Here is a 25,000-nt window from a genome sequence, read left to right as displayed (position 1 = left end):
TGCACGCTGTTTTACGTGTGTTTCTGATCGGGCTCGGTTTCAGTCACTGCAGCATTAAAAGCCTCGCAGACGTGCCGCCGGCAGACGTGCCGCCGGCAGACGTGCCGCCGTGCCGCTGGCAGACGTGCCGCCGGCAGACGTGGACGGCTCTCTTGGACGTCGAGAACCAGAAACGAGGCTTCACAAGGTTTTCAGTTTGTTATGAACATGTTGAACATTAAACACACTCTACAACAAAACAGCTGACAGCACAGCATAAGGAAAGGAAAATAACGAAAGTACAATAAAAAACAGTCAGTAATGCTGAATATGAATAAAATGCAGCACTGCAGTCTGTCTGTGAGGGGCAGCCAATCAGAAGCACGCCGTCTTAAGGCAGAGGAGCTACAGTAGCTCGTTTTAGACAGAGGATCGGGTAAAGCAGGATTATTCTGAACAGCGATTCATGCAAAGCTGTTCTGGAGGTGAAACGAGAGGCGGGGGCTGACTTTCAGGTGGGGGTGTGGGAATCAGGGGAGGTGTGCAGGGTGGGTAGTCTGGGTAAATGGATCTTATTTAGCGGCGCATCAACACGTGTAAGGGGCCTCACGGCTCATTACTCTGGGCCCCGATCCTCCGCTCAGCCTCTGATGGATGGTTGGGGCTGCTGGGTGTAGGCGGAGGTGAAGGAGAGCGGGACGGGACCGTCCCTCCTGCCTCCGCTGCTCAATCCTCAGCGCCCTGTCTCTTTGCTGCTGCACGTCTCCGAGCACGCTCAGTGAGGTCCCCCATAGTTAGTAGCACCTGTAGCGCCTGTTTGCTGATGTCGTCCATCCGCCTCTGAACGCTGACAGTTTATAGTTCTGGCATCTCTTCCTCCTTTAGCCACACCCACTTGTCCATGTGTCACGCTGATGCCGCCTCCTCCTCCCTCCTGTTACAGTCGGAGCTCAGACTCAAATTATTTGAGTCCTTTCAAATATTTCCGACGCTCTCGTCTCCAAGCACGTGCAGCAGAAGTTGCCCCTCCACTGGCTTCCTGTTTGTCTCAAGACCCCCTCGTCGCCAAGGTGATGTCACAGAATCAGAAACTTCCTTTAAAGCTCTCAATTTACCGGTCGATCTACGCCCCTACGCTCGCCTATGGTCACGAGCTGTGGGTAGTGACAGAAAAAACGAGATTGCGGATACAAGCAGCGGAAATGAGCTTCCTCCGAAGGGTGGCTGGCCTCTGCCTTAGAGATAGGGGGAGGGGCTCAGAGTAGAGCCGCTGCTGCTCCACATCGAAAGGAGCCAGCTGAGGAGGTTCGGGCATCTGACAAGGATGCCTCCTGGGAGAGGTGCTCTGGGCATTTCCCACCGGGAGCAGGTCCCGGGGCAGGACCAGGACACGCTGGAGAGATTATATCTCTCGGCTGGCCTGGGAACGCCTTGGTGCTCCCCCGGATAAGCTGGAGGAGGTGGCTGGGGAGAGGGAGGGGTGGGCTTCTCTGCTTAGGCTGCTGCCCCCGCGACCCGGCCCCAGATAAAGCGGAAGAAGATGGATGGATAGTTAGCAGGATAATTTTTTTAAACTTTTTAATTAAAATTGTATTTGTTTTGTTGTCTTTCGTTGATTTTTTGGTTTGACTTTCAAATGTAATAATAATATAATAATAATTTAATAATTTAGTTTTTGGACCTCTGTCAGAGCGGTTTGTAAATGATGAATTATTTTGAGTTGTTATGACTTTTGCTAACGAACCGCTGCGCTCGGCCTTTTTGTGAGAATAAGCAGGCTCTCGCTCATTTTCCACATTTTTAACAGAGCACAAACAAACTTGTAGAATTACATCCTCGAGTGATCCACGGCAGCTTCCCGAGGTTCTCCTGGATCCACGTCGTTCCCAGCGATCCTGCCGTCATCTTTTAAAAATACGTGCAGATGTTACTCAGCGTTCCACAGGAACGGGAATTCTTTTGTACTTAAAGGAAACGTTTACTTTAGACTCTACTGCTGTGTCTGTACAGTGAACTACTATATGTGTACTGTAGTAAATGCTGGCTGCTCTCTGGAGGTTTCGGCTTCAGGCTGAGGTGAACTTTTAAACCCTCACATTAGCACCCTGACACTTAATTGTTACCAGCACAGAGACCTGCACTGTAAACCACACACACACACGCACACACACACACACACACACACACACACACACACACACACACACACACACACACACACGCGCGCACACACACACACACACACACACGCACGCACACACACGCACGCACGCACACACACACACACGCGCGCGCACACACGCACACACACACACACACACACGCTGCTTTCAGAGCACTCAGTCAAGTCCCTGTCTTTAAGCTCGTGCAGCATTCCTCTCATTCATGGAAGCAGGGCCCTCCTAGTGAAGCGCTTAATTGGCTGCAGATTGCTCTTTAACCTCAGGGTTACACCACACACACACACACACAAGCCGTGCACACACACAAATACAAACACACACACACACACGGGCAGGCTGTTTAGAGTCTTAAGGGAGACGAGAGTGGTTTTTACAACTCTGGAGGGAGGTCAAAGGTCAACAGATTTGTAACAGACAACCTCTAAAGATCTGTCAGTCAAGGCTAAGATGGTGACTACCACACACACACACACGTCTCTGAGTGTGCGTGTGTGCGGTTCTTTTATTGTGGTTTCTGCAGAGAAGCTGCAGTCGGGACTTTTGAGTCGCTTTCTGGACTTTGTGAGTCCAAACGAGCCTCGGCGTGCCGGTGCGATCCACGTCAGCGCCAAGCAGCCCGCATCTCTGCGCCTGTTTCTCGGCGGACGTCTCCGACATGTGTCTTTATTTACGGGGCAGTTTAGATATTTTTACAGGCTTTGTCTGTCTCTGTGCTCTGTGGGTTTGTTAGTGCCTCTCTGCTCTCCTATTGTTTATGATACACACTAAATATGCTTTTCTGCATGACTCACTCCCTCCTCTCAAGAATTAGGACCTCTGTGTTTCTCTCTCCCAAATTAGCTTTTGCACTTTTATCCCCCTGCACGAAACACTCGTCCTGATAACACGACAGCCTTTTCTCTGACGCACTCGTATCCCTGCATGCTTCGCGGCGTTGCCGACCTAGACGCTGATTGGCCGGGGAGAGAACCAGGTAGAGGCTGTGTGATTGTGCAGCCCTCTCGCTGTACAGGCTTATGAATGATTGAGCTACTGTAGCAGCGAGGGCAGATCATATTACAGACGCCATTTTGTTTGTTTCCCCCGCAGTATTTTGTGTCTCCTCCAGTTGTTTAACATATTTAATCCAAACAGGATGACGCTGCTCTGTGTGTGTGTGTGTGTGTGTGTGTGTGTGTGTGTGTGTGTGTGTGTGTGTGTGCGTGCGTGCGTGCGTGCGTGCGTGCGTGCGTGCGTGCGTGCGTGCGTGCGTGCGTGCGTGCAGGCAGGGTGGCATGCTCAGAGTTAATGCTGCAAATTGTTGTTAGATGCAGGTCTCCCTCTGCCATGCGTTTTGGACAGGAAGGCAACGTGATTGGCTTTGTTCAATCTTCCTGGCAGCCGACACCAGCTGACATCTGTTCCCTCCTAACCACTCAGACTTATCTCCATCAGGGAACACACACACAGACTCACACACATGCTCGTGTTTGTGAGGAAAAGAGCGTGTCCGCACTAGACGCACACACTGTCACACACGTGGGCTCTTTTTGCGGTGATGAAGAGTTCAGCCTGTGCCAGTTGCCACTTTTGTTGCACGTGCGCTGAAGTTATTAAGGAAGAACGGGCTTGATTGGTCGTGCGCTCACGTGAGTCTCTCCGCGTCGCCCGGCCCCGCACGGCGGCCTGGGCGCGTATCTCCTGTCGACGTGTGGAATCTTAAAGCGCATAAAGAACTTTGCCTCTCTTGAGCAAACAGCAGAAAGGAAAGCCGGCCTTTTTTTCCCCCTGAAACGAGAGGATGAGGAAGGGCGGGCGGAGGAAAAAGGACAGAAGTGCGAGAGGCTGTTTGAAATTAGCCCTCCACTCCGGGGTCTTGGGAAACGAACGTGACGCGTCCAGATTCTGTGTTTTTGTTGCAATTACCAGGAAACGCAGATGAATTCTTCCCGGGCCATGTGTGCCGAGTTGTGTGTGTGCGTGAACGTGGCGTGTACAGATACGGATGTGTGAGCGTGGTCGTGTGAGCAGGTGGCAGGCATATTTGAAGATGACAGCAGGGGTCTGACCCATGCCAGGCTCAATAAAGCAGCCTTGTGACGGAGCTTATGTGACACGCTGTCCCTGGGGCTCGGCGGTCTTTCTCTGCCTCGCGCACACATGTGCACACGCGCACGTTTCCCCTCCGTGTCAGATAGCGAGGGCTGATTGCTGCGGGTACGTGTGAGGTCTGTGTGTGGTCTGATGACGACACGCTGTACGTAGCATTAGCTCGAGCCCTCACCTCTGCTTTTTACACACGGCTCGTATTTCCAGCAGTAACGGCCGATCGCGTGTTTGGAAATGCGGGGAGCTGCTTACGCTCGTGCAGTCGCTTAGCGTCCTGCTGTGCGTCACGCCAAACTAGAAACCCGCAGCAGAGTACACAGAGCGCGCTCGGTCATGTGACAGTTTCGGCCGTTGGTTTTGAAGCGTTCGGCCAGACTCCCGTTTGGAGCTCGTGGTCACGTCCAGAGTGCTTTATTTATTTCCTTTAGTTCAGTTTACCTTTGTTTCCCCAGGAAGTCTCACTCAGATCAAAATCTGGTTTACAAGACACACAAACACACGCGTTACACACATCAGCGTGCAGCAAAGACAGACTGCAGCGTGTGCAGTATGGCAACAGCAACGCCGAGATCCGCTCGCGTTTCTGTTCGGCTTCCATCGGAGGACAATCTCACTCCAAAGCAACAGTTAGAAAATGAGATTATTGACCTAATGATGCAGTTTTCCCTCCTATTGCTGGGTCCGCCCACCTGCTCACGCCAGCACTTCGTGAACCCGGTGAGTTGTCGGTCGTAGTCAGCGATGGGCGCAGCGCCAAAAACAGCTGCTATTGCCTCGAACGTCTTCTCCTTTCGGATGCTCCCTTCATGTGTCGCCGCGGGGAATCATCTCCCTCCGTCTCACGCCAACCCAACATCCACCTCTGTCACGCCAACGCTAGCCGTCCTTCCATCACCCAAGAGACATCAACAGGGCTTCCTCCTGGTAGGATGTACCTGAACCATCCCAACCGCCTCCTTTTGATGTGGAGCAGCAGCGGCTCGACTCCGAGCCCTCGCCCCGCCCCGTCTTGAGGGAAACTCATTTATGCCGCTTGTATCTGCACCCTCATTCTTTCGGTCAGTACCCAGAGCTGAGGGGGGAGGCGTGGATCGACTGGTAAATCAAAGACTTTGCTTTTTACCCAAAACCTGAAACCAAAAAGGTTCATCGCTGTTCTGGATCAGGTTGTTGATCACAGGCAAAATGACCATTGACCTTTCACTCTCACACGGACCTGCAGAGCGGAGAATAAATCGTACATCCCAGTCCCAACATCCCAACAGCCCAGACATGTTCAACATGAACTGTGCGGAGACAGCCACGAGGCTACACGAGGAAGGAGGTTAAAGTGTCTTAATCACACGTCAGCTTGACAGTAGTGCTTTGAGGCAGACACGACAGGCTCTGTGACGGAGAAGAGAACAGGTTGGATGTTAGCTGTCAGACAGACGCAGCTCAGATCTCTGCTGAAGCGCCTCTGTGAACAGCTCTGTGCACGACTTTACGGTGATTCGTTTAGCGTTTACGAAGAGTCCTGAACTCAGTCGGTTCTTGTTGGGATCGCTGTGTCTTTAAAGTAGAACTTTAGGTTTGATGTTGGTGACAGAACCGGGGTGTTCCAGATGTTCCTCCTGGAGAGGATGCTGAGGTGTTCTCAGAGGAGTTGGAGGATGTCTCCTCCGGGCTGCTCACGCCCTGACCGCTCTCTCCAGCCGTCTGAGCTGGCTCGGAGATATCGCTGCTTCTGTCCACAGTTTAGTTCTTCCAGTCACAGGTGTGACAGGTGAGGGTTCAGGTGATGGAGGCTGACCTGTAAACGCGCAGGTTCGCCTCCATGAGAGACTCAAATAAGAATGTCAAAGAATGATTATTACGATTATTATATCGCGTTACAAGAGGTAAGAGAAACAGAGCCTCAGACTGTAGCCGCGATCAGAGATCAGACGTGTGCTTCACAGGGTTTCACTTTATTTTCTCCTGAATGAATAAAATGATTAAAACAAGTTGTTTTGAATATTAAACTCGGTTTTCCAAGTTTCCAAAGTTCATTTAAAAAGGTTTAATTCCAACGAGCTGCTAAATTTAGTGAGAGCTTTTCTACGGTCAGGTTGGCCCAGTGTACGACTTTTCCCTGTATTCGATGGAGAGATGTAATATTTTCATCATCATTATGAGAGCTTTTCGTGTGTTCGATTGCTGCCGCCGATAAGCTGTCGTTTCAGATCACGTAAACCCTGACTGTAAGCGAACCAGGTCTCGCACACAGAGATAAGTGTAATCTTGTAGAAGACAACAGAAGGAGATAAAAACGATTTAAAGGCGAGGGAAAATGAAAGTAAACAGAGGAACTTTTTTTTGCTTATCTGTCCTTTCAGTTGTGGTTTCCACTTATTTGCTGACTCTATAAACCAGAAGAAGAACGAGTGACCTGCTGTATTTGCACACAGTTTTTTGAAAAGTGCAGCTCACTTTGCTGGAAAACAAGACCTGCAAGATAAAATCATCAGAGACTGTGTGTGGTATGCATGCACGCACGCATTGCTGATGCAATCTTCCACTTTCCTAATAGTCAGAGCCTAAAACAGCATTCGAGTCGCTTCGTACCTGCGGCTCCGGTGGAGTAGAGAACAAGGGCTCGTGTTTTCCTCTGCGTCACGCTCCGGTGCTGCGCCGCCATTTACCGCAAACATCTGGCTCGCAGAGGAAGTTTCCTAATCGCTTCTAAGCTGTTTGTTTAATTTCAGTTGCAAGTCACAGAGTCTCAGAGATGGTACCCGGTTATAAGACACCATTTCCAGGTAATTTGATTGGAACACAGGTGAGACAGAGAGAGCGTGGCGGGGAGGAGGGATGAGCCAATGAGCCAATGGGAGAACAGCTTCCGGCTTCTTTCCTCCAACAAGCAGCTTCTGTTTGGTCGCTCTTACACGTGTCCTGCGTGTTGTCAACATATAGAAAGAAATATCATATCACATATGACCTCTGACCTCTCCTCCAATGTCAGCAGATAATGATAATGGATTGGATTTATATAGCGCTTTACAATGCCACTATTCATTCACTCTCACATTCACACACTGGAGGCAGCTACGGTTGAAGTGTTGCAGCTCACAGGGAACGATAAGGTTACAGTAACGACATGAATGCATGTGCACTGACTGAATGCTACTTTTATTTGGAACAAAATCAACTTTTCACACATTTTTTACTAAACATGATATAAATGTCCACAAAAACATCACTGTGTTTTCAAAAGGATGAAAACCCAAATGAAAACAATGAAACGGTGCACAGAGAGTGGGCTCCGCTTTTACTGAATGTGAAACTTGTTAAAGGCTAGTGTGATGCGCCGGCTCGTTTAAAGGTGACGACACCTGCGACCTTATTAGGTGCCGAGGTTCTTCGGTTTAACGATCGTAATAACGACTTCATCCGCGGGTCGTTCGCCAGGGAGGGGGCGGTCAGCCTGCTAGAGGAACACGGCGAGGATCTACTGTAGATTTGTGGCTGAAGAGCAGTGGCGTCGCTGCTTCTTCACGGGCTTTCATTGACGCTCTCCTGAAGGTGGCTGCATGTTTTTAGGCTGCAGCAGGAAGAGCTCGCGGACTCGCCGAGTGAAGCGCGCTTCCTGTTTTTTCCACTAATCTGCCTTTTGTGCAGAACTCGCTCTCTCTAAAGTTGAGTTCAGATGTCTGCAGAGAGTTTTTAACCCTCCTCCCTCATTTTCTCAGTAATTGGCGGACGATCTTCAGAGCTCGCTTCGTATCCAGAGTGTTTCACTGGTTTTATGTACAGTAAAAATGAGCGTGTTTTTCTTTTAGATGACTTGAAGGCTGTGTGTTCTTTGGTGCAGATGACCCTGGGAGTGTGACACTAAGTAAATGCTTAAATGTGGGACTCCATCAGCGTTCACGTTTGAAATGTCGGCGTGAGCTTGGCTCAGGTGAAATCCGAGCCCCACCTCCTTTACATCTGGAAAAAGCTCTGGGTGTAAATCCCCCCCCAGCTCTCTGTGAAAAAGTGCGAACTAACAAGCGTTCAGCAGCTTGTAACACGAGGGGACATCGAGCCCCGTCATTGAAGAGAAGCAGTGGAGTCTGGCCAGACACCACTGCTAAACAGAGGAAGTGAGAGGGGGAGTGTGTGAGCGTGCTGTATAGTGAGTTGCCATTTATAATTGGCCTGCAATGGTAGATGGCGGCTGGCAAGGACAGTTTTTTTTTTAAACACAATCTGTGTGTGCTGTCGGGGCGATGCATCGCTAATGACAGAAAGCTCGAGTGGTGTGGAAGCACAACAGTGCCTGGTGGCTACGAGGCCAGCCCTCGCAAATATGCTCAGAGCTCAGATACAGGATGGATGATGTACGAGATCGCACACAATCACTGTGGAGACCGCTCATATCTGAGGGCCTGTTCTTACTCCAGTCGTATGTATCGGACTGATCAGATCTCACCGTCAGGCGTACCGCTTTTCTACTCAAAGGGCTTCGCGCCTCGTTCACACGTTCGCGCTCGATGAACACGTCCAGAGTTCGGTGTCTGGCACGCAGGCTGGAGCAGCCGGGGATCGAAACACCAGGCTTCTGCTTAGCAGCTCTACCTGCTGAGCCCCAGGTGTGTTACCTGTCACCATGGTTCTCAACCATGACTTACCAGGTTTAAGCACTAACGCCTCCTGAAGACGGTAGTTTGGATTAAAAGACAGTAACCCTGACACATGATGACCTCGGATCGACAGTGCGTTAATCACAGGTGCGTCTGAGACTCTGTCCCTCGAGAGGAGGTCGGTCATCCAGAAAGGCTCGGAGTCGAGGCGCTGCACCTCCTCATCGAAAGGAGGCGGTTTGGGTGGTTTGGGCATCTGACTAGGATGCATGTCCCACTGGGGGGAGACCCCGAGTCAGAACCAGGACACATGAGACATCTCTGGGTGAGCCGGGAAGGTCTCAGGGTTCCCCCGGATGAGCTGGAGGAGGTGGCTTCTCTGCCGCCCTGGATAATGTGGAAGAGCAGCATCTTCTCAGTTTGCTGAAAAATACATAAATACAAAGAGGCAGCAGGAATTTCAGTTGTCGGCTTCATCACCGGAGGTCTGCGCTGCACATTCTTCCTGCTCCAATAATCAGCCACAAAGTCAGGGAAGAGCAGGGCCCCGATAACCGGGCTGTGGATCAGACCCCCCTCCATCCATCCCGCCTCACCCCACATCCACCCTGCCTCCCAAAGCCTCCTCCATAAACAATGAAAAGTTAATGAAGAGGTAACTTAATGATGTAATGAATATGGCGGCGCTCAAGGTCAAAACTGGCTACAGTCTGGGCACAAGACGGGGGCCAGGTGATAACACACGGCTTAATGTCCCACACACACACACACGCACGCACGCACGCACACACACGCTCAGTGTGCACATTGATTTAATGTTATTTGTCAGCTGGCATTGGGAGAACAGGCTCTGTGTTTGAATTGTCTGCAGAAACCTGCCTACATGCATCTGTCTTTAGAGTGTGTGTGTGTGTGTGTGTGTGTGGAGGGATAAGAGTGTTTGAAGTACTGTGGGTGGTAAGAGTGTGGACTTGTGTACCAGCCACTCTGTGTGTGTTAGACAGTGCAGGTTCTGAGCTGGTGATTAAAAATTGAAAGGGTTTGAATGACATGGTGGAGAGTTTGGCGGATCCAGGTAGGATCGATGGAGCTCCGGCGAGCGGCCACCGCCCCGGCTCGAGGGGCTCGAGGGGCTCGAGAGCTCTCGGGAACGTGTTTGTGTGCAAGTTGTGCCTTTAAACAGTCGGTGAAGCAGCGCAACTTTAAAAAACAGATCATTTTTCTGCAGCGCAGCACTTTTCCTTCTGTGCTGTTTGTTTTAGAGCGCAGCGGTAGAAAATCTGGATTTATGTGAGCTTTTGTGGTTGTTTTTATCCATACGCAGCCAGACGAGTGCTTGATTTGGTCAAAAAAGGTGCGCGTTTGAAATGAAACAGAGACGATGAGTGTAAGTGAACAGGAGAAGGAAAGGTGGTAAGGAAAAGGAGGCAGAGGACAGCAGCCAGGTGCTCGCCGCCTTCGATCTGTTTGGCCTCCGCTGGGCTAAAGAAGTGTCTACATCTCACTTTATCCCCTTATAGGCTCTCCTCTCTGTGTGGGGGAGGGGAGGAGGAGGTGGGGGAGGAAGATCATGAAACAGAAGCACTTTAGCTGCACATGTTTTCCACGTGACAGCAGGATACAGGTTCTCAGATCATTCTTCATCTCCATCTTTCTTCTTGTTTATGCAAATAAAGTCAAAGTCATGACACAGTCATGAGTAACCTCTGCAGTCTGTGAGCGAGCAACCACCGCTCCGAGCCCGAAGCCAGACACGTTGGCCTGATGAAATAAGGTTAAGGTGTGACGAGTGAAGTGGGTCTCTCAGCCTTCAGTCCTCGAGTGTGTGCGTGGAGCCGGCCGCGGTGCAAAGTCTTCGCACGCAGCGGTGCCCACAGCATCAGTCGCTCCGACTCTCTCTTGAAATCCACTTGCCCGAGTGTTCGGCGGCGGCTCAGCAGGCAGCAGCCGAGCAGCTTTCCTCGCTCGCCACCTTTGTCGTGAATCGTTCTCTCTCGCAGGTTTTTCCTGTCAATCTCCTCGCCGTGCTAAAAGCAGAAGACACTAAACTTAGCATCCCCAAGGCAATCTGTGATCCATCTGATCTGCTGGCCAGCAGGCATGCTAATGCACTGGCACTGCAAGGCCTGCACGATATTGTATTATAGGCATGGATGCTCTATTATTAGATGATATGAATAGAATATCTGCTGTGAGTGTTTTATGAAGGTCAAAGAATTGAATCAGAAATATTTTAACGCTCAGCCAGACTGTTGTGTGTTTAATGTATGTTATCACATGGGTTTCATTCTCACTTTAAAACCCATTATGGAACCTGAACGGGCCTTAATGCACTTTTAAGGTTTGTTTTTTTAAGAGCAACACTTTAAATAAAACGTGCACGAGAAGGTAAGCACGGACTCGAGCCGCACGGCCAAAACCCACGTTTCCAAAGAGCGGAGGGCTGAATTTAGACGTAAGAGGCGTGTTTTGAAAGCTGTGGAGGAGCGAACGGCTCCACCCTGGGCGTCTGGAGGGGAACGAAGGCGTTCGGGCTACTCGTTCCTGCAGGCCTCCCTGGGACAAAAGACGCCCTGTGGAAGAGAGCCACCAGTTAACCGATGCGGTGACGTCACGGTGACGACGGCCATTTTTTCTGTACGGCCTACAATACTGACGCACGCGGGTCTCGGCATCTCCCGGTCTGATCTGTAAGAAATGTGTAGATGTGCTAACTCTGGGTCATTTTGGCCAAACGTAAACACTCGATCTCCCCATCAGATTCCATTAAACCCCACAAGAACACAAACAGGCTCTCCAGGAAGAAGCCCCCGAGCAGTGGCATTAAACAAGTGCTCTCGTCGGGACATAAATACTCTGATCTTACTCCCATAAATCATGCTGAGATTGTACATTTGGCCCGAGCACAGCTTCAGGTTCGCACACTCCTTCTATAAACAGGTTCTCCCTCAGCTTCTCACATCTTCGGTCCCTGGGCCCGATCCTTTTTAAAAAGAGTCTCGCTGTAATCAAAAACAATAACTGCTCAGAGCGTAAACTCTTCCAAGCCCCCCTCCGCCAGCCCCTACCCTCTCCTTGAAGTATGAAATAATATTCTGTGTGTGGGCCCCGGCCGAACGCTGAGAACGCAAACATTTCACAATAAAGTTGTTTAAATAAAGGCCTTGGCATAGATGACTGGGAGATAGAGGACATGCTGCGTTAATTACAAGCCCCCGTTAAAATAAACCGCCAGTATAAAATATGAGCACCCCCCTCCCATTCCCGGGGATTTGAACCTATAAAATATCAGCGAGGTGTGCACCTCACATGTGCTGTTTGGAGACCAAACACGACGGCGGCTCGAGGAGGGAGCGAGCTCGTCAGACAAAGACGAGAAAGAAAAAGCACAACGCAGCTCCACGATCAACAAAGAGAGCGTGTTTATTCTGCATTTACAGACTTACGAACCCCCCCAGCTCGCTCCCCGCCGCCGCCGCCTGGCATTAACCGAGAGGCAAAACAGCCGAGTTAAGCGGCGCGTTTATTATTCTTCCAGGCCTGGAAAGCAATACGCTCTCAATGCACGGGCGTGCTCGGCCTTCCCGTCCGGAGCGCCGCGGCTCCGTGTGGAAGTTTCAGTGCTCGCAGAGAGCCAGCGAGATTATTTTTCCTCAAGTGTGGACTTAAGTTTCTGCTCCGTGCTGCTGGGTGGCCCACTCCGCTTTAGCCGTGTTAACATAAGAATAGAGCGGTGGCCAGGAGAGGAGGGGGGGCGGCCGGGGAGCTGGTTTAAATTATTCTGCGCCTCCGCCGCTGCATAGCAGGAGCTGTTGTTATCCACTTAGAACATCAGACGATTTGTTCCTTCTCCCTCTCCCCTCGCTCCCTCTCTCAGCCCTGTGGGCGTCTTTATTCGGGCCCTTTGTAGCGCCGTCGTGTTATAAGGCCCGACCCGGCCGGGGCGCACCCCGCTCCCCTCTGTCGCTGGCCTGAGTGAAGACGGCCTTAAAAACCAGAAATATGAAATGCTAGCTGCGCCCGGTGACGAGGCCGTGACGCTCGCAGGCCCAGATGAGGAATGCAGTTATGAGGAGATGTTTGTATACATCCAGCCTGCGCCTCGCGGAGCAGCGATGGCGGTTGAGCACAGCTTAAAGACATCTGGATGCGATGAAATGCCATTTGTCTAAACAATCAAGAGTCTTTGCAAAGCCACCCAATGTGCGCGCTGCTTTTAGTGCATACTTGTGCAATGTGCTTCAACAGAAAGGGATATTGACAAATATTTCATTGCGACAGCTTCATGAGATGAGAATTTTTTTAAAAAAAATTTTCCTCCGCTGCTGTAAACATTAAAAAAATGTGAAGTTCATTTGGAGTGGAGTCGGGGGGTGTGGGGGGTGGAAATGATGAGAAAACCACGGTGGCATTTATAAATAAGGCAAATCAGCGAGATTGTAATGTAAATACGTCCATTCTGAGCTCATTCTTCTTTAGAAAGGGAGGGAAACTGTGAACAATAACCGCTCGCACTTCCTGTTTGACCATCCGCCGTGGCGAGGAACTGGAGGAGTTTGGGCGGACCGACCGAAGACGTGAAACGGGCGAGCAGACAGAGAATGAAGCATCGCGTGTCAAAGAAATGCCACACCTTTAGATTTATTCTCTAATTAACTCCATTTAAACAAATGGTGCGGGCACCGGTGGCAGCCGTGCTCTGCTATGCCAGCGGTGTAGTAAGTGGGGCATGCAGACATGACTGGGATAATAAGCGTCATGGAATCTAATCAGATTTCTAAGAGGAATTGATTGTTGTGAGGCAGCCGGTGCAGGAGTCGGCTTGACAATAAGCTGAAATTTAAGTGTTAATTTTTATGCTAATCCTCTGGCATCTCTGTGTGATGCAATTTGGTCCAGCGGGCTCTCGACTTTGCGCCGCAGATATGAAATTGTCCCGCGCACAGAGAAAATGTCAGCTTGCCAGCCTCTGAAAGCTTGTAATTTATTAGGTATGTTTCTATTAGTATGTGTCACAGTTGTTAGAGAGCCACATGCGCAGCCAGCCACCTCCTCTCCCTCCATCCTCCCTGCTCCACCTTTTTTCTCCTCCACACGCTGCCGTCCGCTCTTTAGCATGGCACGCACACACGCACACACACACACACACACACACACACACACACACACACGCACACACACACACAACGTGCATGTTCTTAAGATGGTCTCGGCTCAGTGGCTGCTGCACTGGGGCCTTAATGTATTATCATATATCGGGTGGTCCTTGCCCCTGGACAAAAGGCTATTTAATGCAATTTAATGACATTCCAAAGAATTTGTGTGTGTGTGCTTGGAGAGTGGGAGGGGCTGCTGATGCAAGAGGGGAAGAAAGGGAGGCAGGAGCAGGGAAATAGAAAAATAAAAGAAAGGTGGAGGCCGCAGATGAAAATAGCATGTGTGTTTTTCATGGCTCGCCCAGGCAGACGTCTCCGTGTGGAAGGCGTGACTCTCCCTCACCTCCTCGCTCTGCTCGAGTTTCCACCTGGCTCGTCACTGGATACCGCTGAGCCTCTGCCGGTAATTCATGCAGGCAGAGGCCTCGGTGGTCTGAGCCCCGTCACAGGGCAGAACGGGCTCCTTGGTCATTTCTTTCACTCAGCTCCCATCTACAGCCAGCGCAGCCAAACGTGCTAGTAACCAGTGAAACTTCTCGCCACGAATAGAAGCGTGGCCGACCTGTTTGATGGCGTTCATTGCTGCAGACAGGAAGCCAGCGTGAGCGTCCTGCGAGGACAGGATTGATCTGAGACATCGTGGGCCACATATGGCCCACTTTGGTTTTAGGTGGGCCGGACCGGTGAAAGCCCCTCCTGCCAGTGTAACGAGGTTTAAAGTAAAGTAAGGAAACCATCTTTGATTTAAACTGTAAGAAATAAAAGTGCAAAATTATAGAAAACATTGTGCCGGCTCAGACTGCGCTGCAATTATAAAACACAAAGTTTCCCTCAATTCATGGAAAATGTCTCTTTTCTGTGGGAATGTTGTAAAAAAGAAAAAAAGATCTCTTATTTAATTGTTTATCTAAATAACTGAATCCACCGTGAACCGATGCCCTCTGTCACGTCTCCCAAAGCCATCCAGCCTTTAGAGGTTTGGGTTTAGAAGCTGGTGGGTATTAAATGTGACACCAGCGCAGTGGGAGGGAAGTATCACTGCGTATAATATCATCATATATATATTCTATCATGTAGCTGCTCCGAGGCAGAGTTTAGAAAGACGAGCCTCGCAGTGGTGTGTTCGGCAGCAGCCATACTGGGTATTTACACTGTGTGTAATTCTGCGTACAGCATCTGTAATATTACAGTAACGAAGCTGTACATGATGCAGCAAACCCAAACAGCAGGTCTTACCCGGGAACATCTCCTCACAGTACGAAGCATAAAAATGCAGCTTTCAGTAAACGTGTGTGCACATATCTGTAAGTCCACTCCTGGAAAATATGATTAATGTTTTTATGGCTCTCAGTGGAGGAAAGTCAATAGAGGGTCTGCTTCCCACAGCCATAAAGCTCCAGTGTCAGATTTACACTGTTTTATCTACTGTTGCCTGCTTTAGTCTATTTAGTCTATAACCGTGTGTGTGTTGGGGGGAGTGGTCAGATTGATGTTTGCAGCTGCAAATGCACAAAGTGAGTGATGAAGACGATGGCGATGAAGAACAGTGTGCTTGTTGATGAACAGAAACATTTTCCTGTGAACAGCTTTAAGAATAAACGATAAATAAACGAGACTCTGTGGCTGAAACGTTCGGTTTCTTTAATTTTACCTCCCGATCAAAAACACATTTGTAGATTTGACCTCTCAGGTCTGAGCTCTGTGATGTCATCATGATATGATTTTTGAATCACATCAATAGTTTTTGTTGTGTGTCGGTCAGACTCTTATTGAGCTGAGGCTACTCGGTAGTCTGGAAGGAATCCCTGATATCTGCAGAGCCTCTTCAAACGGAGTCGGTCTCTGCCCTCACCCACCTGTTAGGGACACAAAACACACAGCAGAAGAAGTTGTTTTCCTTGGTTTCTGTTCAGTCGTCTTCCTCTTGATGTTTAAACGCTGATAAAATCGCAGCTCGTCTGCAGAGTGCTCGAAAGCCAGTAAAACTGTACTCGGCGGGCCCAGAAACACACTGAAAGGTTTGGATACAATTCACATATAGGTCAATTAAATGCAACAACATCTGCTCTCTCCCTACCATTTGCATATAGCATTCATATGTTAATGATGTCCCTTGTTTTTTTTTCTTTCTGTGTGTGTGTGTGTTTGTTTCTCTCTCCTTTCCCCCTCTACTTCCTCCCCTCCTCCCGTCTCTTTGTATCGCCAAACAAAAAGAGATGCTGAAAATTTGGATTCATACTTCCCTTTTTGGAGAAAAAAGAAAAAACACAGATACGCCCGTCCTATTTTCACTTCCTCTCGCCTCGCGATTAAAGGGGAGGTTAGACGGGTGCCACGGTTGTTCCGTTGCCATGCCCCTGATTTTGACAAGAAGCGCCTTTAACAGCAGAGAAGGCGAGGCCCTATCTCTTCCCCGAGCAGCTTAATGCCTTATAAATCAATGATGACACAGATGGACTAGCGATAATCTATTTAGAATGCCTCACAGCAAATATTGTTGTGCAGATGATTAGACAGCCAGTTATTTTAACTCAGACCCCTAAACCCCGTCTTCGTAACGCTCCTCGGATTTATAGGAGGCGTTCCAGAGCCGGCGTTTGCTCTTATTTGAAGTAAATTTGAGGGAAAAACAGATGTAGAGAAATGAAAAGTGAGAGGGGTGTGTGTGTGTGTGTGTGTGTGTGTGTGTGTGTGTGTGTGTGTGTGTGTGTGTGTGTGTGTGTGTGTGTGTGTGTTTGGGTGGCATGGGCAGCTTGAGAAACAAAAGACACTGGTGCTGGTGTCTCTGCCAAGGCCATAATGATAAGGCATGTTTCTTCAAAGATGGGGGAGGCAGAGCACGATTGTATCTCCAGGGCGTGTGTGTGTGTGTGTGTGTGTGTGTGTGTGTGTGTGTGTGTGTGTGTTAGGCAGCCTAGTGACACAAGGGGGGTTAATGGCAATCCAGGGTCTCTGCCCCTTTTCATGGTCGATGGGTCTCAATTTAGCGTGTGAGGGTGAGGAGGAGGAGGAGGAGGAGGAGAAGAGGAGGAGTTGCAGGAAAAAAGGAGTGCAGAAATGAAGTGGAGGTTGTCAGACGTGGCAGCTGCTCCGAGGCCCTGATAAATATAAGCCCTTATTGATCGGTTGAAAATGAAAGATCCCCGAGTGGCGTGCAGTATTTAGCTTCTTGTCTGCCTCGCGTCAGCGGTGGCCTTGCCTTGGAGGGATAGATTTTCAGCTGCGCCTCCGGGCACCGCAGCGCCCCAGCTTTGATTTCATCTTTAACCTTTTTCTGCTGCGTTCCCTTGACCTCTGAAGCAGCGCTTACTGAATTTGTTAGATTTCCATCTTGACATCGACCCCTCCTCCACATCGCTGTCAGCGCTCCTTCTCATCCCTCAGGTCTATATTTCATTATCACCTCCTCTGTTTCTCCCTGCAGGTGGCCATCGCAGTGAGCAGTAGTCAGTGAGGAGTGGCAGCCAGAGGCCTCTTCATCCTAACAGACAGATTGCACACCAGTATGCAGGTGGTGTATTAAGGTGAGTTCACACACAGTCACGCTCTGCCGTCACGGAAGTACGCGCGCATGGTTCAATAACACGACTGCTGCACGAGTGAATCCCTCCACCTGCACATCCAGAGTCTACCTGCTGGAGTCAGGGTCAGCAGCAAGACAGACAGACAACAGACAGACAACAGACACACAGACAACAGACAGACAGACAACAGACACACAGACAACAGACACACAGACAACAGACACACAGACAACAGACAGACACACAACAGACACACAACAGACAGACGACAGACAGACACACAGACAACAGACAGACACACAGACAACAGACAGACAACAGACACACAGACAACAGACAGACAGACAACAGACAGACAACAGACAGACAACAGACAGACAACAGACAGACAGACAACAGACAGACGACAGACACACAGACAACAGACAGACAGACAACAGACAGACAACAGAGACAGACAGACAACAGAGACAGACAACAGACAGACAGACAACAGACAGAAAGACAGACAATAGACAGAAAGACAGACAACAGACAGACAACAGACAGACAGACAGACAGAGAGACAACAGACGGACAGACAACAGACAGACAGACCACAGACAGACAGACAACAGAGACAGACACAGACAGACAACAGACAGACAGACCACAGACAGACCACAGACAGACAACAAAGACAGACAAGAGACAGACAGACAGACAACAGAGACAGACAGACAACAGACAGACAACAGACAGACAGAGAGAGAGACAACAGAGACAGCCAGACAACAGACAGACAACAGACAGACAGAGAGAGAGATAACAGAGACAGCCAGACAACAGACAGACAACAGAGACAGACAGACAACAGACAGACAGACAGACAACAGACAGACAGACAGACAGACAGACAACAAAGACAGACAAGAGACAGACAGACAGACAACAGAGACAGACAGACAACAGACAGACAACAGACAGACAGACCACAGACAGACAGACAACAGAGACAGACAACAGACAGACACAGACAACAGACAGACAGACAAGAGACAGAAAGACAGACAACAGACAGAAAGACAGACAACAGACAGACAGACAGACAAGAGAGACAGACAACAGACAGACAGACAACAGACAGACAGACAGACAACAGACAGACAGACAGACAGACTACAGACAACAGACAACAGACAGCAGACAGACAGACAACAGACAGACTACAGACAACAGAGACAACAGACAGACAGACAACAGAGACAGACAGACAACAGAGACAGACAGACAACAGACAGACAGACAACAGACAGACAGACAACAGAGACAGGCAGACAAGAGACAGACAGACAGACAGACCACAGACAGACAACAAAGACAGACAAGAGACAGACAGACAGACAACAGACAGAAAGACAGACAACAGACAGACAGACAAGAGAGACAGACAACAGACAGACAGACAGACAGACTACAGACTACAGACAACAGACAGACAGACTACAGACAACAGACAGACAGACTACAGACAACAGATAGACAGACAGACAGACAGACAACAGAGACAATAGACAGACAATAGACAGACAGACAGACAACAGAGACAATAGACAGACAACAGACAGACAACAGACAGACAGACAACAGAGACAGACAGACAACATACAGACAGACAGACAGACAGAGAGACAACAGACAGACAACAGACAGACAGACAACTGACAGACAGACCACAGACAGACAACAGAGACAGACAACAAAGACAGACAAGAGACAGACAGACAGACAACTGACAGACAGACCACAGACAGACAACAGAGACAGACAGACACAGACAGACAGACATACAGACAAGAGACAGACAAGAGACAGAAAGACAGACAACAGACAGACAGCACTGTAGTCTGAGACAGTAGAAGCCAACACCCAACAGGGTTTTTAACAATAATTTTTCTAATCACGTTTGATAAGAATGATAATTAATAATGCAGGGAAACCTTTAAAAAGTCTAAAATCTTTACTTTTGACACACGTCAGTAGATATGACCCGTGCTGCTGTATCAGCGAGCGCTTGTATGCAATTATGAAAATAAAAGTGAATTCTTAAAGACGAGCGAGAGGCTCCCAGGAGAGGCAGCTGACTAACATGACGACCACCTCGCTCGCTGGTTAGCTTCCAAAGTAAAGATGAAGAAAAAGCTCAAACACCTGATATACCTGTGCAGACACCTGAGCTGCTCTGCCAAGTGTAGCATGTGTGTGCCAGCAGCAAAATGTCCTGAGCGTGGAGCTTTTCCACTTCCTGTACGGTATTTACTTCTCCCACTGTCAGGATAAAAGAACAAGACACACACACACATTCCAACTGTTCGTCATTCACTCACCATAGCCTTATCCCCAAAGGCCCCGAGTCTTAAACCAAAACACACACACACACACACACACACACACACACACAGTCACACAGCTACAGTACACTGCTGCTATGTGCGCAGACAGAACTTGTAACAATCTGGATTGTGATAATCTATGATAATCATCCACCACATGCCACCTAAAAACGCACATGGGTGGCATTCAACACCCACACTGGCACATTGCTTCAGTGCATCTCGTCTCCCTCTGCCGCTCTCCCCAATGTCACTACCTCCAGCGTCAATGTCACCACTCGGCTCCTTATTTCTCACACGGCAAAGGCGGAAAAGCAGCGAATCTCCAACAATTTATGTTTGGCATTAGTGTAATTGAATCCCACTCGTATATCAGAGGAAGAAAGTTGTGAGGTGCGGGTGATATAAATGCAGGTAGGGATCCATGAAAACACAGAGCTGTCCCTCCCCCCTCCCCTCGCCTCCCGAACAATGTCTCCCATCTCTTTTTTTATTCTCTCCCTCTGTCCCCTCCTTTAGCTAGATGGATGATAAATTCCCAGCTACAGAGCCAGCAACAGCTGTTGGCAGACAGGCCTGATATGAGAATAGCAGCATAGGATGAGCAGGCATTAAAAATTAATATGCTATTTAGCCTAGGTGTATTTTAGGTATTTGACATTTTCATGTCCGGGACAGAGTAAATTTATTCATAGTACAGAATAAAAAAATAAAAAAAATTAAAGAAAAAGAGGAATGGGTGCAGGCAGCGGGCTGAGGGAGGGGGTGCAGGAACACTAAGTGAAGGCCATTTTGGTTTTATGGTCACCCTGTTTCACTTTGCCTCCCAACACGGTGATCTGTGTGTGTGAGATGAGGCTACACACACACTCACACACACATGGAAACAAGAGCAAAACCACTTTTATCTGCTCAGACAGGCTGAGACTGACCCTGCACCCTCCTCTCACAGCCACACTCACAGTTTCTGAAGAATAGTTTGGTATTTTTACTTTTAGTCATGTGCTTATTATTTATTGGTTTTAGTCCTGCACAAATGTCATGGACAGCATGAACCCAGCATGTGTTCTGATCAGCCCAGAGCACCTGGAGAAAAACACCCATTTCAGAAAGATAATAGCATTAGCTAGAATTTTACATTAGCTAATGATAGCTTTTTTTGTGACGTGAATAGTTGCTGAAGTTCATAAAGATGGTGACTACAAATCAGCTGCAGGGAAACACCCCGCTAAAAGAGCAAAAGAGAAATAGTGGTTACCAGATGTACCTCCGTACTGAGGTGTTGATGATATCCTGAACTTTACTGTCCGTAAGAACTGCTGTTAACCCCCATTAGCTACTGATGGCCTCTGTTAGCTACTGTTGGCCTCTATTAGGGGCTGTTAGCATCTGTTGGCTACTGTTAGCCTCTGTTAGCTATGGTTAGCCTCTGTTAGGTGCTGTTAGCCTCTGTTAGGTGCTGTTAGCCTCTGTTAGGGGCTGTTAGCCTCTGTTATGTACTGTTAGCTACTGTTAGCTACGGTTAGCCTCTGTTATGTGCTGTTAGCCTCTGTTATGTGCTGTTAGCTACGGTTAGCCTCTGTTATGTGCTGTTAGCCTCTGTTAGGTGCTGTTAGCTGGCATAAGTGAAACTGTCTTTGAAGTGGTGGACTCTTAGTGAATAAGTTTTGATATGATCTGAGAAGGTAATCAAACAGTTTTTCAGCTGGAAAGTTTGGACTCCTGAGCCTAACATTAGCTGACATAACGTTAGGCTCTGTTGTTTAGCCAGCTCGTTGTCAGCTGTCCGGAGGCTTGGATGTCTGATTTGCTGACAATAATTAATTGCAACAATATCAGTGATATTGGTGTGCTAGAGCCCTGACTTCAGCTAAGGAGATGAGGCTTGAGGTGAGAACACAAGGATGAAGCTTTGTCATCTGTTTTGTAGTTTGTATTGTTGATTTTGATTATTCCAAACAGGTGATCTGTGAAGGCCTTCATGTTTTACTTCTTTCCGTCTGGGACCCATGTAAGCCACAGATACTGAAACCAGATTTGAAACTACAGGTAAAAGATGAGATGTGCAGAACAAAGAAGCAGAGTGAACCAAAATGAACACTGTAGAAGAAGCAGAGGGGTAGCATTACGCAGTATTAGGAAGTTAAACGCCAGCTGTCAGAAATGTAAACTCTGCGCTCTGCTCCATCATAAATATCAGAAACGATTTTGACGATGAGCTGGTACGGAGCACATGTTCTGTGTGTGCCGAGTGTCGACAGGCGGACGGACCCCTGGAGGACCACACGGCCCCAGGCCGGGTCATGCTAGGACAGTGTTTAAGGCTCCCTCTCTCCCTGCCGCTCCACCTTTGGTGATTAATGGCTAATGCTGCTCTGGTACATCTCTATATCCCTGCTCATCCTTCCCTGCTAATCGTTGTGAAATCTTAGACATGGCCTGGATTTGGGTTCCTACAGAAACGTGGGATTGGATTCATGTGAATTTGGTGCTTCTTTATTCCACCGTTTTCATTTTTAAACCTTTGCTCTGATCAGAACGCAGATGAGCACGTCTGTCTCAGCTCAGTGTGCTTATTTTAACCCCACACTCGGTTGTTTTCTACTGCTGACTGTGTGAATGAGAAAAGGTCCAAACAGGGACAAAGCTCGCTCTCATCCCTCCGACCTCCTAACACAGACTGTCAGCAGCCAGTGTTTCAGAGGCGATGTGAAAGATACTCAGCCAACCCATCATCCGCTTAATAATAATAATAATAATAATAATAATAATGGATACTTTATTGATCCCCATGGGGAAATTACTTGTTTTTCTCTGCATTTGACCCATTCACTCAGTGAAGCAGTGGGCAGCCCACTAAGCAGGCGCCCGGGGAGCAGTGTGTAGGGACGGTACCTTGCTCAGGGGTACCTCAGGGTAGCCGTTAAGTGGATTCGAACCGCCGACCTTCCGATCATGGGGCGACCACTTTACCTACTGAGCTATCCCTGCCCAGCTCAGAGACCCAATAGTCACCAACAAGATCGATTAGTCGAATCATTTCAGCGACCTGATGAATCTGAAGCCCCGCGCCCGACATTTACTACACAACACACCGTCCATTACACTCCAGCAGGCGTGTACCGTCAGCTGCCTGCTCAGATTTGAGTTTGTGCTTCTTTTATTTCTCATATGTCTTCATATAGCTGCTTTCTCTCTGAGACAGGGCTGTTAATTAGTTTGGTGGATGATCTTAATTGAAAGGAAACCTACTTAAAGAGGTTGTTCCACATTATTAAGCAAGTCACATTTCTCATGGAGGGTGAGGAAGAGGAGGAAGGAAGAGTGGAATAATGTAACGTTTTGCAGAAACTACTTGGAGAAATCTGAAGATAAATAATCTCATTATCATTATCATCCTCCTCTGGATGCTCGCAGAGGCACGTTTCAGCCACGCTTCTCTAAAGCCCACAAAAGGACGCCGAGTCATTTTCAGCACGCTTTATGGTTTTATGGTGATTGTTAGATGGAATCTGAGGAGGTCAAAATGCTGTAACTCCACCCTATAGACAGACCTGCCGGGACGACGCAGTTAGCATCTCTGTGCTTCCCTCACAGGAGCCGACAGGATCTCCAAAGGTTTCTGAATCAGTGCAGAAAATCATCTTTGTACAGAAGTAAAGTTTACGATAATTACAAGCTGTGCTCAGTGGAATCATGCTAATGCAGCTTTTATGATTTTTGAAGCCTAAATGCAATCCCAAGAAATAAAAGGCTAGCATCCAGATAAAAACAATCTACACTGTGGTCACATGACGAACAGGAGAGGTCATGTATAAAATGTTGAACAGTCCTGCCCTACAGCCATCGGCTCTGAATCCATTTTCATCTCCTGGCTCTCCGGTCAGAGGGATGATCATGGAGCATGAGCTGGAGGAGGTGACATAAGGCAGGTGTGGGTGCGTGCTCTGCCCGTACAGATCCACGTTAACGCTGTTCCCGAGCCAGATCGACCTCCCCGATCTTCCTCCGGTGTTACAAACGCTCTGACAGCTGACAGAGACTCACAGGTGTGTTTTAAAAATATGAATCGCAGGTATAATTAAACAGACGACGCGACTAAAAGCTGCTTTGAACCCGTCACTTCTTCCCTCTCTGCGTTTCCACAGTTGGCACAAAGTTCCCGCTGCTGTAGAGCGAGCACGGCGCCGTACATACACCGACTGTTATTACCTTGGGGAACGTTTAGCAGCTCCATGTTTAACACCATAACCTCCGCTACATCAGCAGTGGCAGCAGAGTAGAAAAACCCGGGAGGTGGAAACCAGAGACGGCTCGTGTTAGGCGAGCGTTCGACTGATCACCGCAATAAAGACGACAGGAGGGGGAGAGAGGGAGCGTGTAACAAGTCTGCTTTATTTCCACCTACTGGATGATCAGGGACTCTTAAGGGGAGGGATAATTTCTTGCGATATCCCGAGTACAAAGTAAACAGAAATCAAAGCCCTTCACGCTCCCAGACAGAAGCACTATATGAAAGAAGCCGTCTTAACAGCCTCCTTCATTTCCTCCTGTACTTCCCATTGATTTCACCTAACTAGTGTTAAGTGAAACTATCGGAGACACAATGGATCCACTTGACTTTGAGTCTCCGAGCCGCTCGCGCCCATTATTGGGCCCCCGCTGTGCACTGTAAAAATTTCCACTGTAAATTTACAAAGGACTGCTTTGTTTTTACTGTATTACTGTAAATACATCTGCACCTTATTACTGTGATCTGGAACATTTTAAAGAAAGTATAAATATAATAATGTATAAAACTCCACAGCTCGTAAATCAAACCTAAAAATGTCCTAAAATAATCTACAAAATAATATTACGGATACAGAACGGCACGTTTTAAAAGATCCTCAGCACGCCAGGAGGGCGATTCTACTGAGGTGGGGGGACGCTGCCCCTCCCACTGACCTCACGGCGTGTCTAAAACTGGAAGAAATCAAACACTCACTCACATGTCAAAGCACGTGGCATCCTTTCCTTCATGCATTTCAGAATCTATAAGAATTTTTCAGGTGCATTCACTTTTGTCAGGTGTGGAAATACAGTGTACAGGTCTAGGGCAGTGACCTG

The 25,000-nt window shown here is 48.6% G+C and overlaps 1 protein-coding gene across 5 annotated transcripts in view; it reads left to right on the top strand.

Moving 5' to 3' along the window:
• znf536 (zinc finger protein 536) overlaps positions 1–25,000 on the top strand; it is a 199,421-nt gene that overhangs the window by 65,871 nt on the left and 108,550 nt on the right. For all 5 annotated transcript variants that reach the window (XM_076882350.1, XM_076882402.1, XM_012923137.3 and 2 more), the window contains one exon: positions 17,420–17,519. The gene's annotated coding sequence lies outside the window, so the exon portion shown is untranslated. The remainder of the gene's footprint in view (positions 1–17,419; positions 17,520–25,000) is intronic.

The sequence above is a fragment of the Maylandia zebra genome, linkage group LG1 (genome assembly GCF_041146795.1).
Source record: "Maylandia zebra isolate NMK-2024a linkage group LG1, Mzebra_GT3a, whole genome shotgun sequence".
Taxonomy (NCBI): Eukaryota; Metazoa; Chordata; class Actinopteri; order Cichliformes; family Cichlidae; genus Maylandia; species Maylandia zebra.
This window is presented reverse-complemented; position numbering and strand designations above follow the sequence as displayed.